The 18,035-nt window shown below is 29.0% G+C and overlaps 1 long non-coding RNA gene across 1 annotated transcript in view; it reads left to right on the plus strand.

Annotated features, from left to right (window-relative positions):
• LOC126907576 (uncharacterized) overlaps window positions 1-17,750 on the plus strand; it is a 34,870-nt gene extending 17,120 nt beyond the window's left edge. The window contains exon 3 of the long non-coding RNA XR_007704567.1: window positions 16,660-17,750. This is a non-coding gene — a long non-coding RNA (uncharacterized LOC126907576). The remainder of the gene's footprint in view (window positions 1-16,659) is intronic.
• Window positions 17,751-18,035: the final 285 nt, after the last annotated feature.

The following is an 18,035-nucleotide window of genomic DNA, read 5'->3' on the forward strand; positions in this document are numbered from 1 at the left end:
ATCTATAAAAGTTGTCATCGAACAGTTATTTTTTTTAATTAGATAATTTTCTATCATATAAGCTACTTAAATATTTATCTTGTCATTAAAAAAAAAAGTTAGTACCTTTTGTAAAGGATAAAGGATGCACCAAAAAACTATTTAAATACTTATTCATTAAGAAATAAATAATACTAAAATAAATTAAAAAAAAAAAAAATTTAATTATTATTATTCACTCAATTCAACTGCCTTGGATCTCGACTGTACTGAACTTTTTTTAATTTTGATTTTATGATTTAATTCCATAACTCATTAGCAGTATTATCAAGTAGTGATAACCATTTCATTAAAAGTTATTTTGCTGAAATTAAAGCGTCTCTTTTTGTTATATTATCATAAAAAGGATAGGAATTTATAAATTTGTTTTTGCTCTTTTGAAAACTTTACAAAAATAGGCTACTACAATTTTCAACCTTGTATACATTGAAGTAAAATAACGAAACAATTTTTTGTTCCTATTTAAGAACACATTTTAATTAAATTCTTTTGTGTTTATTTATAATTTAAAAACAATAGATAATTTTACTATTTCGCTTGAACTACCAAAATCAATTTTAACAAAAAATTATTACAGAATGCAACAGAAAATTTATTTTGGATTGTTATTTTTTATTACATTTTCCTTTTCAATCAATGCAGTGATTAAATTAAAAATTATATATATTTTTTTAAATCTAAAAGTATTTATTATCTCATTTTAACAATTTATTATGATTAATAAATGTTTAATCTATTTGTGTTAAAATGTGATACATGTTATTAAAGGAGTTGAATAAATAGAAGAAAATCAATAAAAAAATTTAGCCACAAAAGCAAAAAATATTGAAATAGTAACTTTTTTGATACAAAATATTATAGTGAATTTCAATAGATAATAATTTTTGAAATCTACAAATTAAAATTGATAAAAAAATATAAAATTTGAAAATAAGATCAGAAATTATTGAACGAATAAAATTTATAAATACATGTAACATTAATGAAATATAAATAATAACGACAATTACATAGTTGTGAGGCGCAAATATTATCTCTACTGAAAAACTAAAAAAAAATTATTCACGTCATTAAAAAGTCTAATTTCCTCAAAATTATTTCGCTCGCAATAAAAAAAAAACAAAAAAATTAACGCACTCTACAAGTAGTGAATTAATTTTAACCATTAAAAAAAATTACAATTTATAGTTAGTATTATACCTGAACAAAAGTGGTGCTAATATTTAGTTGACCTTATATGACGTAAAGTCATTTTATAAAAGACTTTATTACTATTTTTTAATGAATATCATACCACATCCTGTAAATTATTAATATTACATTATAACGCCTATTGAATAATTTATATTTACAATTGTACTAATAAAAAATAAAATACTAATAAAAGAAACTTATATTTTTTTTTTTAACTTAAGTAGCAATTATATACATTACATTTTAAGTTTTTTTTTATTAATATATTCATTGGATATCGAAAATAATTACATTGTTTTATTAACAAAATCTATTAAATATTCTATTAAAAAATATTGCAGGATGCACTGGAAAATTTATTTCGGTTTCTTATTATGTGTTACATTTTGTTTTGTGTCCGATAACTGATAAAAAAATTCCTTATTTATAATTAAATTTTTAAGCTTTGACTATGATTAATAAATTTACTATACAGAGTGATCGGTTTATTAAAAACCATTGAATTACTCAAAATAAATATAATGCTGTAAGAATTTTTTGCTATTTTATAGTTATGTATATTTCTTAAATTATCAGTTAATAATTACTTTTTAAAAGTAATTCTTTACAAAGAATATCAACTTTTTAATGGCAACATACATATTTCACTAGCTCTTAATAATAAAATAATAAAAATATTTGCACCCACTCCTCAACTAACAGTTTTGGTGTCAATATCTGACAGTTATTAAAATCGCTGCCGTAAGACGCATTGAAACGTATTTGAAACAATTTTAAAAAAAATTTAGTATCTCTTCCATAGATTACAAAGTTTTTGACATTACTCATATAATATCAGTCGTCAGAATGACATTATTTTTTAATCGTATAGTAATAATAAAATTAATATTAAATAAGTTATAATTTGATTTAATATTGAATGTTGTAGATATTCTCATGTTATGCAAAAAACTTCAAAATCGGCCTTTTTTACCTACATATCGAGATTTCGGATTGTTCCTTTCTTTTTATCTTACAATATATTAAATTAGCTTTAAATTGATGTTGATATAACAAAGTCAAGATTTATGGAACATTGTCAAAAGTTGAAAGGAAAAAAAAAGTTGATATGGTTTTTGTATCATTCTAATAGTACCTCGATTAATGGTTAGATTTTAAAAAAGAAGTGCCGCCGACAAGAAAAATATTGACTTATAACAATCGTAATTTTTTGGAAAAACTTCTTTATTGCGGTTAAGAGGGATATCGCCCTCAAAAATTTTGCCGCTGATACCTTAAAAAAAACCTTAGTAAAACAATAAATTATTTATCAATGCTTTGACCTTATCGTTTTTTCTTTGGCGAATAAACTAAAGGCAAATGTAACTTTATATAATTAACTAATATTTTTAGAAAAATTTGTAAGTGCATAGTATTGATTCACAAAATTCGTTGTACTTTATCTGTAATATTTTTTTAACAGATTGACAAACATCGATCATTTTTCGATGTTATAGGGTTGTTATTAAAAATTCGTTAGTACTAAGATAGGATTTGCAAAAGAACGAAAATAAGTTTTCATGTTATAAAATAGAAATCAACGACAAATTAAGAGATTTGTGAATGAAAATGTGTAGTGTGATTATCAGTAGTTTCTAAAATACTACCTTACCGTGTATATACACAATATAATCTCAATTAACATTGAGTTAATTTGCATCAAAATATTTTAATTATTAATCCTATATTTATTACTTATACTTGGGACAAGCAACTTTTAAATTCAAACTATAAAATCATACTTCAGAAAATTTTTTTATTCATTTTATGAAATAGAATTTTTATAATAATAGCTCATGATTGAGAACTACCCTGAAGCTACCACCCGACACAAATATCAGACTAATAATTAAATTATTTCAATAACCTCAGCCCCATACTGTTAAAAGGCAAACTTCTATTTCTGTAAAATCTTTTATTTGTGTCTCTTTTAATTATGATTTATACTTATTGTGTCTATAAAACAAACGTATAATGGTTTTCGGCGGATATCCCGTGAATTAGCTAGCAGGGATGCTCGCTTACTTTTCAAAATAAATATTAATTTTTAGATTTTTAAAATAAGTAATTATTAACAAGAGCGAGCCCTAATAAAAAATTATGACGTTGATTTTTATTTGTCTCATTGATTATTTATTATGCGATGTGTTTTATGAACCATATTACATTTAAACTTTATTCAAAATGTATAAACATTTTTAAGGATTGGTTTTAGGGATACTTTCGAAAGCTTAGTCAGAATCTAAAACTATTTGTATTCTATTAGATTGCTAAAGGACTAAATAAATTGATTGCTGGTAGACAACTAATTTTGTAACATTATTTCTTTAGTTAATGTAATTTTAGGTATTGGTGAAAGGGTTTCGAAACATAGTCTGTGTGTTATGATAAAAAATAAAGCGTTGCCAAGTACTACTATTGTCTACATCTTTAAATGCTTATAACTCAAAAACACATAGACTAGTCGACATTTTTATAGTTGGTTTCCATTAAAATTATATACAAATAAATAAATGTTTCTATTTAATTTCCGAAAGTTTTCTTTTAAAAAAATTCTTAGAAATGGGTTTTTTCACAATAAATTTAATACATATTATAGTTCAAAAAATAAGTAAAACTTTATTCAGTTTATTTCTATGAAAATAAAAACAGTACTGAACAAATACATTAAAGAATAGTATTCTTAACAAATTATACTTTGTCATACAAGATTTAATGAATCCTGGATAATTATATTTTCTTAAATTTTAGTTGTTTTTTTATTAATTTAATTGTAAGGATTAAATTTGTTAAATTTTATTGAAATAATTAAGAATTTGTATACATTTTTGTATATTTATAGTGTAACATAAGTTTCATTAAAATACCTTCAGCGTGTGTTTTAATATTCAGATATGCAATACAAAATAAATAATATATAAAATTATTATTATACTATACTACAAAAAGCATTTTTTTTTTAACTGAATTTATACTTACAGCTATAAAGGTTGACTCTCATAACAAGAAAAAAAAACTTTCGATACTCCATGTTCATTATGTTGTATATGTGACAACCATCAAATCGAGTGTCGCCTTTAGCAATGTTTTAATGACCCAACTTGGAATGGTAATAAGCATATGTATTGTACACGAGCTTCATAATCATTATCCCGGTGTACTATGTCCACCAATTGGTTATGAATACTTATTTGTTGTTAATTTCAAGAAATAAAAATTTTTCTTGTAATAATACAAAACCGAAAACAAAAGATTGACAGCCTTGGGGTCTTAATTCTACACTTGGATTTTTTTTTAGATTCTACATATTTTTATAGTGGGTAAAGTATACTCAGCCAAGAGTATTTAGTAAATGCAGGAGAGGACGCGCTAGGTTTAAGACTAACCCCCCCACGTCGAATGTTTTATTGTCATCGCGTGGGTGAGGATAGATATACAAAAAATGGATTGTTTGACAAACGTCAACGAGACGTATAAAACAATGACTTATATTTATATATATATTGTTTATTATTATTATTTTTTTTTTTTTGAAACGTTCTTGGATGACTGTCGTCGAGTGGATCGTTCTTGAGACTGTTCGCGTACACCACGGCGGCAGAAATATGTACTTATCTATTCAGTGCCCCTCGACACGGCCCCGGGGTCCAATCTTGCCCAACACCTCGCAAACCCACTGACAGCAACCGTGGTGACACGGTAGTCTCTAATGAGCAGACGACTAAGAGGACCAATGTATATCATTACACGGACTGCTCTTGTGCACTCTAGTCAAGTTCGTAACCGCCGGCGCCAGATCCGATCCTTCGGTTGTCGTTGCCTCGAACATTTGAAGGATACCGATTTTTTAGATCACTTCTTTTGTTTTTTTCATTAAAAAACACTTGAAGTTATGAGTGTAAGATTTTCGCTTTTACAAAGTAGTAACCGCTAATGATATAAACTAATTGTTCCATTAACAAACTTACTAGTACATTCTTCTTGGTACAAATTGTCACTGTAGTTCTAAGCTTTATTCATTTAATAGTTTTCAAATCAATTCTATGATATAAACTTAAATATTTTGGTATCTTAAAATTTAATTGTAATTATTATCGAGTAAGTTATAATATGTTACTTTCTTGAGATTCGAAACCTATCTTAGTAATTTTCTCGAGGATTCCAAACTTAAAAAACTTACTAGTTTTCAATTATACAATTTAATTTGAAATATTTAAAAGGAAAATCTTGTCGTTTACCGAAATGTTTTATAATAATTATTCAATACTATGAGGGTTCAACTTAAGAAATACAAAAATTTATATAGTACCCTTTATGAAAATATCAAACTTATAACTAGACATCATTTTTTTTATAAATAGTTAGATTTTTAAATAAATAACCTTTATTTTGAAAAAATAAGTGACAAATAATTGTAAAATAATTACCATTACACATAAATATGATAACACATTGTCACTATTAGGTAAACATTTATATTTTAACCTGTGTCTTTTATTTTTAATATTTTTATGCGACTTGTATATCCTATACAATTAAATATGTACTGTTTATAAATAACACTTAAAATTGTATTTCAATGATGTAAGCTTATGATTTACAAGTATTAGAACTCTTGATTAAGGATAAAAAATAGAAACCATTAAAACTTAAGCGCATCAAATTGAGTAACTCTATGTTCATTGGTTATTATCGAGTACCGTTACATTCTAGGTAATTGAATAATATATCCAACCCCGTTAATACCTGTGCGAAAACGAACCACGTACTTATTTAAGTACAGTGAAAATGAACCCTTGTTGATTCTCTAAGCTATACAACCCTTTCGAAATTATAATTTATTCTACCACTGTTTGCAATTGTTCAATTCAATATCAAAGAATTAAGAAAGTTAGTTCATTTTCTAAATTATAAAAACTAGATATACAAAATTGTCACATGGTATTTTATATTTTAACAAGCATTGCTCTGCATACTTTAAAGTGAAACAGTACAATTTATAATTTTTTTTTTCTTTAAATTAATTAACATTAAATTACAATATCGTGATAAATGTATGAAATGCCCATAAAAATAATTTAATGTTTAGAATAAACTAAAAGAAATGATAGTGTTTATGAGCAAGAAATGTTATTTTATTAACTCGTTGTATAAACTTATCAAAGCAAAAAAAAATAATTTTATGATTTATGACAATTAAGTTAGGATAGAGTCATTAAAATCCTTTATTTTTGGGGAAATTGCATCACTATTAGTAATTTAACTTGTATAGATAATTAGGGATAAGATAAATTGTAACTAATAGCCTATAACTAATTAGAAACTACCGGTTCGTAAGGATAAAATAAACAATTGGTCGGTTGTCGATATAATAACACTACATAAATTGTTCTATTGTGTACAATGAATGTTGAATGAGGCAAAGTAAAAACAATGAAGTAATACAATAGTGATAACTAAACAAAAAGATAATAAAATAACGTACCACAGAAATATATTAGTCCATTCCTTATTGTCTACAAAACTAAATAAAATAAAACTTCCTAAAAGACAGACAAGACGACAGTCGATCTTGGTAAACGCGATTTTTCCTATAGTTAACAAGACATTATTATATACTTTCTATTTCTGAGTGAATTATAACAATATAACAATTATGCTAATATAATAGCCAAGAATTATACTACAAAATCTCTATAAACCACAGAAACTCGTTTCAAAACAAAATAAACTAATATTTATTTAAGTAAAATTCTAAATGATTCTTTGTGTATGTTAATATAATCTATAATCTCTTTAGTTTAGTTCAATAATCACTAACTTGTTATACACTTTATAATTTATTTGTAGAAATAATTTCCAAAAATACCAACAAATATTTTTATACGTATGTAACATTAAATTAAATAAGATCTTTTTATAATGTTCGTTTCTTGCCTAATAAATGATTTAAAATTAGTAAAAACCAATAGAGAACCTAGAAAAAACTTAGTCCTTCCAAATTTTCAGAAACCACATGAAAAAATTATATAAAAAGCAATTTTATTTGAAGAATTTATAAATAGTAAGCACCTCCAAAAATTTGTTTGAAATTGTTCCTATGAAATCAATTACATTGTCTTGTGTCACGACACAAATTTTTTCTCTACACCTTAATACACTTATCTAGCATAATTTATTTATCCTGTGATTAATATGGTATTAACATAGGTTAGCAGCGAAATGCGTTAAAAATCTTTAAAAAACGGAGGGTAAAGAATTATTTATTTTCAAAAATATGATAATCTATCAAAAAAGAAATAATGATAATATTTTTCCACGGTGGATTAGATACATCTCTGATCAAGAGCAGTTGAATAATTCCTCGGATTTTATTATTTTCTTTTTGCCGATTCTTATACAAAAGCATTGATGTGAAACACGGGGAGAGACTGTCCTTGTCCGTTGTATATAGGAGAACATCACATTAACGGACGAGGAAATCAGATTTCCTCTCATTTTAATAATCCCGAAGGATCGGGTTCGCACAGCCGTAAATCTTTAGCATAGCATTCTTATATAGGCTCAACAATACGACAGAAAAAGAATGAACATAATAACAATAATAGTAATAATTATGCGGTAGTGTATTGCTGCAGTCGATGAGAGTGTGGCGTTCGAGTGGCGGCCGCGGCCCGGGGGAACATATTTTTGCATTCAAAAAAAATAACATTTGCATATAATATTCCGAAGATGAAAATATCTGGAACGAGAGATCTAGGGGACCGATGCCGGTTGTTATCCGTAAATAAATCAAAACAGATACTTCTGAAGGATTAATAAATTTACATAAGAACGGCTTTAGCACTCAAATTTCTATGCTAAATTGCGCTATAATTTATCAGATGTACAATAGATTTTCGGTGTCGAATGTTATTAATACTGTTATTATTATTTAAGCGAAAAAATCTCAGAAAAAAAACTGAAATATTTATTGTTTAGAATTATTTAGGTAAACATTATTGAACAATTTTTTTATATTTTGTATTTTGAATTTAACCAGTAGACGGTATAGTTGCAATATTTTTTGTACAAAATATTTCTAAAAATGTCGAGTAAACAACTATGTGTTTTAATTGTATTACTACTATTATGCAATGATCTACTAATAAATTAAATATGAAAAGTAATACAAATGAATTCAAAAAATATATCTGGAAGTAAACCGTTGTGGATTTTATCGAATATGTAATATAAGAGGAACGCCTCAGAGCCAACTAGCATAAGGAAACTATCTCAAATTTAGTCATAATTAGTGGCAGAGTTTTGCTGGTTTCTGTTTTGCTCATCACTCTTTTTATTGTAGTGATATTTTTTATAAGGGTTCATCTCAAGGTACCGCCCTAGATTAAGGTGGCCTTAATCCGGCCCCTCTCTTTACTTAAACATATGGAGTTTCGATTTAAAAATTGCACTTATTCGGCAAATTTATTACTTAAGCAACTACTTAAGTCCAGTTACACTTGCAACTCGCTTCGTTTAAAAATATAAGAGCGTTAATAAAATCTGTAAAACTTTTGGGAAGTTTATTGTTACGAAAATATTTTTCGTTCTATCGGAGTATATAAATTTAAGATCTTCTTGGTTCTAATTGAAATTAGAGTTTGTATCGAATGTATATGTGTTAAGAATGAGCGAATGAATTAATTTAAATCCCATTTTTATTTATCTTTAATATTATAACCATTGTCCAATCTAATTTTAGCTAAGCTAAGTTTATTTTCGCATAACTACGTGATCTAAAATGTTGCAAACATTACATTTTATTACAATAATTAAGGATTTTCAAATAGTTCGTAGCCAAGTACTGACTGCCAATACTGAACTGTACTCAGACAAGACAGTACTTCGCTAAGACCAGTTGACTCAGTGGCCAGTTGTTAGTAATGGTGCAATACTTTGTTGTCAAAAACGGTAATTAGCTAACATTACTGCTTTGGTTGTGCAATCGATTCTGAGGCAGTGGTATACAGGGTGGCCCACCACTCACTGACAACTTAAATAACTTTTGATCCAGTTAATATCTTTAGCTGATTTTTTTTTAAATAATAGTTATACGTTAGGTCCATAGCTATATCTCAATAATTAATTTTTTTACATTTTATTAAAAATATTATTTATTTTTAAATTTTAAATAAAATGTAAAAAAAAAATCTAAGATAGATATTTAGTAGAGTAGAATATAAGAAAAATTTTAGTAAAAAAATATCTTATTAATATTGAGTAGTAAATATTCTGTAGCGTTTTGAAGTTTGTGAAAATTTGAATTTTCATGTATTATTTTACGGTATTAAACATTGAAATACGTATTGAGAAAAGGACAGAAGAAAACGCTATCTTTTCAATATACTTTTGAATGAGAGTGATAAGTAATAATTGCCTTATCTAATTTCTTATCATGGTATTAATGCCAAGTTTGTAATGTATACACATTATCATCATATGTATACACAATAATCATGAAAAGATAGCGTTTTCTTCTGTCCTTTTCTCAATACGTATTTCAATGTTTAATACCGTAAAATAATACATGAAAATTCAAATTTTCACAAACTTCAAAACGCTACAGAATATTTACTACTCAATATTAATAAGATATTTTTTTACTAAAATTTTTCTTAAATTCTACTCTACAAAATAGCTATTTTAGATTTTTTTTACATTTTGTTTAAAATTTAAAAATAAATAATATTTTTAATAAAATGTAAAAAAAATAATTATTGAGATATAGCTATGAACCTAATGTATAACTATTCTTTAAAAAAAAATCAGCTAAAGATATTAACTGGATCAAAAGTTATTTAAGTTGTCAGTGAATGGTGGGCCACCTGTATATCTATCAATATTTCGTTTTTTTAATACAAGAAGTTTTAATAAAACGGATTACTTTCATTTTGTCTATAATGTTTAATGCTTCCATATACAGACGAACTAATTGATTAGAAAAACAAAATTTGAAAAGTATATAATTTTTATTTGAACGTCTTATACGAATTCTTTAGAATTCAATTACTAAATTGTTTTTAATATTTTTGAAACATTAATTTCAAATGTCTACTTCCTTAATTTCATTTTTTTTTGTTTAACAATTCTGGTTTTAAGTAAAGAATACACGAAAATAACCTCAATGAACGTTATATAATTAATACATTTTTTTAAAGATATTGTGTAAGTAATTTTAAACGACTCTAAAAAAATAAGAACACTTAAAAATAAATCAATAAACTAAGTCTGAGCTTTGGGCAAAGCTAAAACTATTTATATATAGGGTGTTCAATAAGTAAGGAAAAGGGTATCTATTGTTTTCATTTTTTGTAACAATTAACTTGTTTCCTTACTTAGTGAACACTCTATATATTGTATTTGTCAGTTTACTTTCGTAATCAATATTTCACGAACAACTTAATCATAGTAATCCATTTCAAAATATTAATTTCCGGCCATATATTTTTCGATTGCACATAATTGGTAAGTATTTTAAATTATCCATTTTTAGTGTTTTAATTATGCTCTTAAAAATCATTCGAACCGCCAGTCGATTTTATTAAAAGTTAAAATAATCGAATTTTAATTATTAATGATTGTACTTTGGTCGTTAATTACCTTTTATGCTAATCTGATTATTATTTTTTAATGTAAAGATTAAAAATCATAAAGTTAAAATTGCTTTTTGAATTTATTATTAGCATAAAAGGTATACAACACCTATATAGGTGTTGTATACTTACTGGGCTCCGTAACTTTTTACAACTGCTGTTTACATTACACAGCGTCGTGTGACAAAACTGGTTTACAATCGGTAAGATGCTGTAAGTGTCGGACGACGCACTCGCCGATAAAAGGGGTCGATTATGGTCGTTCTCATTTTTTATTTCCGGATTGACAATAAAAAAAAACGAAACGTACGTTAGAAACCGCGATAAAATATGGCATTGAATAATAACAACAATAAATACGATTTACTATCGTCGCCGCCCTAAATAGTTCCCAAATAGAGCACATCTTCCTAAATTAAATACGCGCAGTCTTCACGACAAGAAGAAAAGGGTTGGAACCTAAGGGGCGACCAGTGTGATGGGTGCGACCAGGTACGGGTTCCCTGCAGCAGTGTCAGGCGTTGTCGTCGACTTGGCCGCAACAGCATCCGGTAAAACCGCCGGACGAAATTTGAATAAAAACATCGTCAATAATAACAAGAGGATATAATGCGAGCACGACGACAGGCCTTATGTGAACATTATTGTGTGTGTGCTCATATAGGTCCTTGTCCTTGAAACGTCTATTTTGAATATAAACCGATTATACATATTATATTCGTGTCCGTACTCGTCAAGAAATTATAAATAATAAGAGACACTACTACGGGCCGTAATAAATGTAAGGAAAAAAAATTCGCTTTTATACAAACGGAACGGTATTAATGGCCGTGTATTGTCTGTTTTGAAAGCGCGTCTTTTATTATTAATAATTTTTTTTTTTCTTTAGATTATTTTTAACATACATATTATTTTTATTATTATTATTCTATACAGCACTTCGTTGATTAAACGACAATAATGAGAGAATAATAGGATTAAAAATGGGTATCCACACACACTTACATACGGACCCACGCTGACGTCGGTCGTTGTCTTATTATGCGGCGGCGACGTTGTCGAACAATAAACCGCAAACGACGACGATGGTGAAAGACCCGCCCGCATGAGAGACAGCCACGAACAGACGGAGATAGGAGCACATGACCCTTCCAAGGGTTATGGCTGTTTTTTCCTGTTTCTATCCCGGTTATTTACCTTTGAGTGAACTATTTGGGTCTTGACGAGTCCACACATTACTCATTATTGTTCGGACTTTGCCGTTTCTATCAGTTGACACCCAAACAGTACCGGGCATGAGTCCAATATTATTCCCTGTAAAATACAAGTGATTCAGCATAATGAAATATCTTCTGTCGGCAATACAGTAGTGGGCCCTGTAGGAGCATCAGGGGTGGCTGCATCTCCCGGCAGCAATGGGAAACCTTAAAGCAGTCATAGGTATCATCCAAAATTATGAACACATAACTAAAGTTTATACGTGTAAATTTACTTTATAGAAAGTTCTTACTTTTGTATAACTACAAAGAGAAACTATTCGTAGTACAATAATCTTAAGAAATTGATATGGTTTTTTAGCAAGCCAAAAAAAAATTATTATTTCAAGAAAAATTGAAAGGTTAACGTTAAAAAAATCAACCTGTATGTTATTATTTAAATTTAATAATAGCAATTTTTTTCAACGTTGCAAGTACACTACTACTACTAATACAAAAACAGTATATTACTTTAATTGTTTGTTTGTTTCATTACAATATATTGGAAACGTTTTGACTATTAATTTTAAGTAAAATTAAAACTGTATTAAAAATATTATTAATTTACAAACTAAAAAATATTAAACTCAAAAGCCACAAAAAATTACTGAAAAGTCGCGGATACGTATTTCGGAAACAATGTTTCCATTATCCACTCTAAACACACATTGACTGGAGGGAAGAGGGGCTAAATTAATTGTTTTCCTTTTCAAAAATAATTTTCATATAACAATGAATTTTATTTCGGTACGTTTTCGGGGAGCTAAGCTCTCCTTAAGCCCCCTCCACCTTACGCATATCGTTACAAGACTAACGAGATATAACATATATTATTTGAGTTGGTTATACTGTGTTTATAAGCTTAGATTCTATGAAAAACACATCCATCCCTCCAGTAAAAGGTCATGGAACTGCCAACGCGGCAATAAAAAATAATAATCTTATTGTATCTATTATTTGGTTGAGACATGTTTTTAGAAACTTTCTAATTTGAAAAAAATCAATCTTTGTTTTTCGTTACCTAGTACCGTTACAGTTACTTGACAGTTCGCTATGACAAAAACAATGACGTGCCAAGACCACAGTGTAAAAATTCTGACCACTTATTTTAGGAGACAAAAATTATTCACTGACAAGTGAAGATCTTTTTAGAATATGATTATACTAACAGAACCAAACAAATAAATGTTAAAAAGGTAACAATAAATAAACTAAGTAACACAGCGTTGGTATCATTTAAGAGACTCCTATTGAATTTTTTTACTTCATAAGATTATTAGAAATTAAATATTTTATCAATAATAGTTAATAAAACGCATACGCCTATTTTTTAGTTGTTCACTCGATTTTCTACATGAAGGTATTTACAAACCCTAATAGCCTTTGAAGTGACCCTTTTTGAACCCTTTCCTCGCGGCGACCGCAAACCTCAAATTTCTGAACCCGCTTAATTGTAAAACAAAACATTCTTGTGTTATAGGTAACCCTATGGACACATAATAATATGCTTTGTTTTTGCTGCATTAGTTCGACATAATTAAGTGAACAGTTACCGACGACTTATTTATTAAACTTGTGTACACACACGTATTAAGTATACTCAATACTCTCGTTCGCATAGAAAACCGACCCTATGTGTTTGTACTAAAAACTTTTCGGGAAACATTAAAAGCGTCGGATGTCGGATGTATTATTCCAACGGTCGATTTGCTCGTTTGAATAATTGTTTTTGGTCGATGATTATGAGACGTTTGATTCCGTTACTAATTGTGTTTAAATTGATACAGCCGAAATATTATTAAGCAATCGCCGTGCTCAGGCAAAACGGTAACTAACTAAGCAACAATCGCAACGATCGGGTTTCGTATCGGCAATAAGCATCTCAAAATTATAATTAAAATTCAATTACACTCGTTACACCTACACAACTCGTAAACCAATATTTTACCTTATGCAACGTTATTGTGCGAGTCATTGAACGGTTTTCTCGCAGACTAGTTCAGCACCTTAAATACCACGATACGCGTTCACGTCATCATTATCATTTTTAGCATTACACAACTGCTGTAATTAATGTTTATAAAACATACGGCGTGACCCATGGGCGCAAAACTGTATCGCCGTGCTCATCGAGTTCATTATGATGTGTAAGATGTATAAATACGGCGAACGATGAGTCTTTGAAAACCAATTAAAATCCTAAATAGAGCTGTTAACCATTATTATTTTTTCCGCTCCGTTGGAACAACACATTATACTTTATATACATTAATGATCCCGTGCGAAACATAAATAGCATTTTTTTTGGTACGATTATTATTTCTTCTTAGGAAACATAATGAAAACACACGTTTATAGTATGCCTATATTTAATTGCCATATTGAATGGTACACATGGAGATGCCATTGTCGATGATGGCCGAGAAGAGAAGAGCATTTAATACACACACGAGTAACATAAAACATACGTTTTGTAATTTGTATACATACAATGTTGTAGATAGCAATCGCACACAATGTATTAAGTCAGTCAAAACACCGCGTCGGCCGAAACAATCGAACGGGATCAAATTAACGGAAATTCGATTCGGCAGCCGTATCGGCAAAAAAATAATAACACCGCTAGAGTAACGTATACGAATTTTTTTTTTATTGTTATTTATTGAAACCGTTTATGGCTCGCGTGAACAGACGGTACATGAACATACACACATACACACACACACACCTGTAGAGCGTCTCTATAACAAAACAGGTGATTCGCATACACACAATGACAAGCGATCGAGTCGATATCATTTAACCGTTCTCAATAACTACAAGTCGTGTACGGCCGATGCGGTCGTATTGTCTCTAGGTGGGGGGCGCTTAGGTATTATTGTTATGACACGGGATTATCGTTAAATTAGATTAGCCAAAAAGCATTTAATTTAATAAAAAATAACAACACCGTGTAGGCAAGTAAAAAGAGATTATAAGCGCGCTATTTTCTGCGATTGAGATTTCACGGATGATTCGCCACGACTCGTCTGTCCGCAGTTGGATTTCCGTAAGACATTCTCAGCCTAAGACGTGATGGCGCCAGATAATATTTCACTTTTTCATAACGAATTGTAATCGATTTTTACGATAAGATTTTTTTACTTGTTTAGACGAAACCAGTTTGATATTTTAAACAATTTGTTATTTTTTTTTATAATATTTAATTTCATTAAAAGTCAAGACTTCAAAACAATAAATAATAATAATAACAATCATTATGATTTGGTAAACACTGATTTTGTATTAAACGCTTAAGTATTGTTCTGACTTCTGATTGTTGTAATATATTTGTTTATTTTCTACTTTAAAAATATCAGACAAATTGTTTTTAAAATTATTTTTTTCTATACAAGGTCGCCGTGGTGGTATGCGAAACAATGTAATGATAATCCATACACACGACTCAAGTAATTTAAAATAGTTCATGCACTTTTAATTGTTCGTTTATGTTATTGTATGCGCGTAAAACTCCGATGAATAGGTACCCGTCAACTATGTAAGTAGATTATTGTATACATACTTGATATTATTTATATTTTTTCATACCAATTGTTTTCATCAACGGTGCAACTTGTTTGTTTTCTGAGCTAATAACAATAACGTTTAAGAAAAATAAGGTGAACGATGAAAAAAAATTATCTAATTAACAATCATTATTACATGGTAGATAATTTGTTCATATATCATTGGCGAAAATTAGTGAAATAAGCATTCTCGGTGTTAGCCCTGTTTACATGCATAAATTTCATAAACAATAAAAAAAAATGTTCGACATTTTTGTATTCCTGTTTTTATTTTCAATTAGAAAATTATCGATTACTGTGTTAAAAACATTTAATTATCTATGTGATTAGTACTTTTCTCGTTAAGTTATACATAATAAATTCTAATTACTATATTGATTTCTTTAAGATAACAATAAATTTACACACGTAGCTCTAAAACATCGTAAAATCACTATATGCTAACACAACGTGTAGCACGTGAGACCTTGACTTGTTTGAATAGACTCGATGAATTTTTTTTTTTAAGTGCGTCGTTTTTTCCTAAAAAACCAGTCGGGTCGAATTAATTGATGGTTAACATAGAAAAATGCAAATACCTTCCCCGACTCTTCCACCGTCCACTTACTGACATCGACGGCCGTTACGATTCACTGGTTCAGTCCATTGTTTTCGCAGTCAAAGTAGTCATGTAGTAAAGTAGACGGCAATATTGTAATGGTGCACGTAGAGCAGGACAGAAACGGAAACGAACGTTATCGCAACCGGTCGGTCCGTCAGTACAGAGTAGTAAATTGAACCGGAAACGCGATTCAAAAGGGATGGCGGGCTGCGGGGCAGAGGGCCTGATTGTGTTCGGTTATTTGTCTATTTCAAGTGCTTTTATACATACGTATTATTCGTCCTTTATTATTATTCGTTTTTTTAACCCATACATTATATTGATTATAGACGCTGAACACAGATACCACCGACCAGGGGCATTTATACGAGTGTCGGAAGACGTTAATAAAACAGCCATCACTTCTTCGCCACCCTCTCCCAATACGGCCAGTGCACAGCCGACCGTTGTTGTTTTGCTGCGGGTGGACGTGCGACTCGCATGCACGACGACGCGGACGACCGAGTCGCTCCGGTTCACCTGCCACTGAAAAAACACACTCCTACACCGGACACGCGTTATCGGACGTCTCAATCGCTTTTTACTACTTGCCGTGTATGCCTTTTAATTGAAACAATGGTCGAATTATATCCGCAAATATCAAATTGTCTTCGAATATTCATACGATGAGAGGTGGTCATGCGGGTTTGCAGGGTGCAACAGTTTTATTACTATTATTGACCCTCGTTACCATAACGAGCAATCGGTAAAACGATAAAATATCCTCAATTGCGATCATTACAACGGTAGAGGTCAAATCCTCAAGAAGAATAATTTACTGAGGCCAATAAAGAGCAAACAAAAATATTCTCGTCGTTACTTGGCGTATGCTGTAAAGGTCTGCGAATAATCAAAATTCTGTAAATATCGATTCGCCTTAAAGACACTACAGGGCAATTACTAGAACAGTTGGCAAGCTTTCTCACGTCGATGTGACGATTATTGTAGTAAAACATATTCATGTAAAATTTGCTTAAAGAAGAGACATCCTCTACACTATATGGCTTACAAATAGCCGAACAATGACCCGGCCCGACTGGCCTAATCGTAATGTTCCGAAATTAATTACATTTAAACCCATCTCGTGTTCACCTTGTAACAACATATATCTATTTCAGTACAGGTGTGTTCACTTTAAGCATTGAAGCTATAACTACTACAAAAATATTAATTAGGTTATTTTGTACTAGTACAAGTGCATAATACAGTACATTTTTTAGAACTTGCGAAAAAATTGTTTAATTCTCACCATTATTGTTTCGGTTTAGTTAATAAAATCCTGTTTTTACTATTCTAGTAAAACAATAGGAATGTCCAAGTTATAATTTATTAAAAGTTAATGCGCTCATTAATAGGTATATTTCATAGTTTCTATGTTCGTTTTCTTTTGGCTGTTTAAATGTAAATATTCTGAGCAATTAAAATTAAATAATAAAAAATATTTATTTATAACGAAATACAACTGTATCTTCATACACCGTTTTTATAGTATCACAACTATATTTTTATTACCTAATATAATTATTATTCCGTTTAAAATATATTTTTTTTTATATTATATGCTTATGATATTGATCTCTTATTATAATTGTATTCCTCATAAATATAATTTGCTAATTTCAATAAAATATGCAAAAGGATAATAAAACAACACATCATGATCATT

This window comes from Daktulosphaira vitifoliae, unplaced genomic scaffold, assembly GCF_025091365.1.
Source record: "Daktulosphaira vitifoliae isolate Bord-2020 unplaced genomic scaffold, ASM2509136v1 Scaffold_5, whole genome shotgun sequence".
In the NCBI taxonomy this organism is placed as follows: Eukaryota; Metazoa; Arthropoda; class Insecta; order Hemiptera; family Phylloxeridae; genus Daktulosphaira; species Daktulosphaira vitifoliae.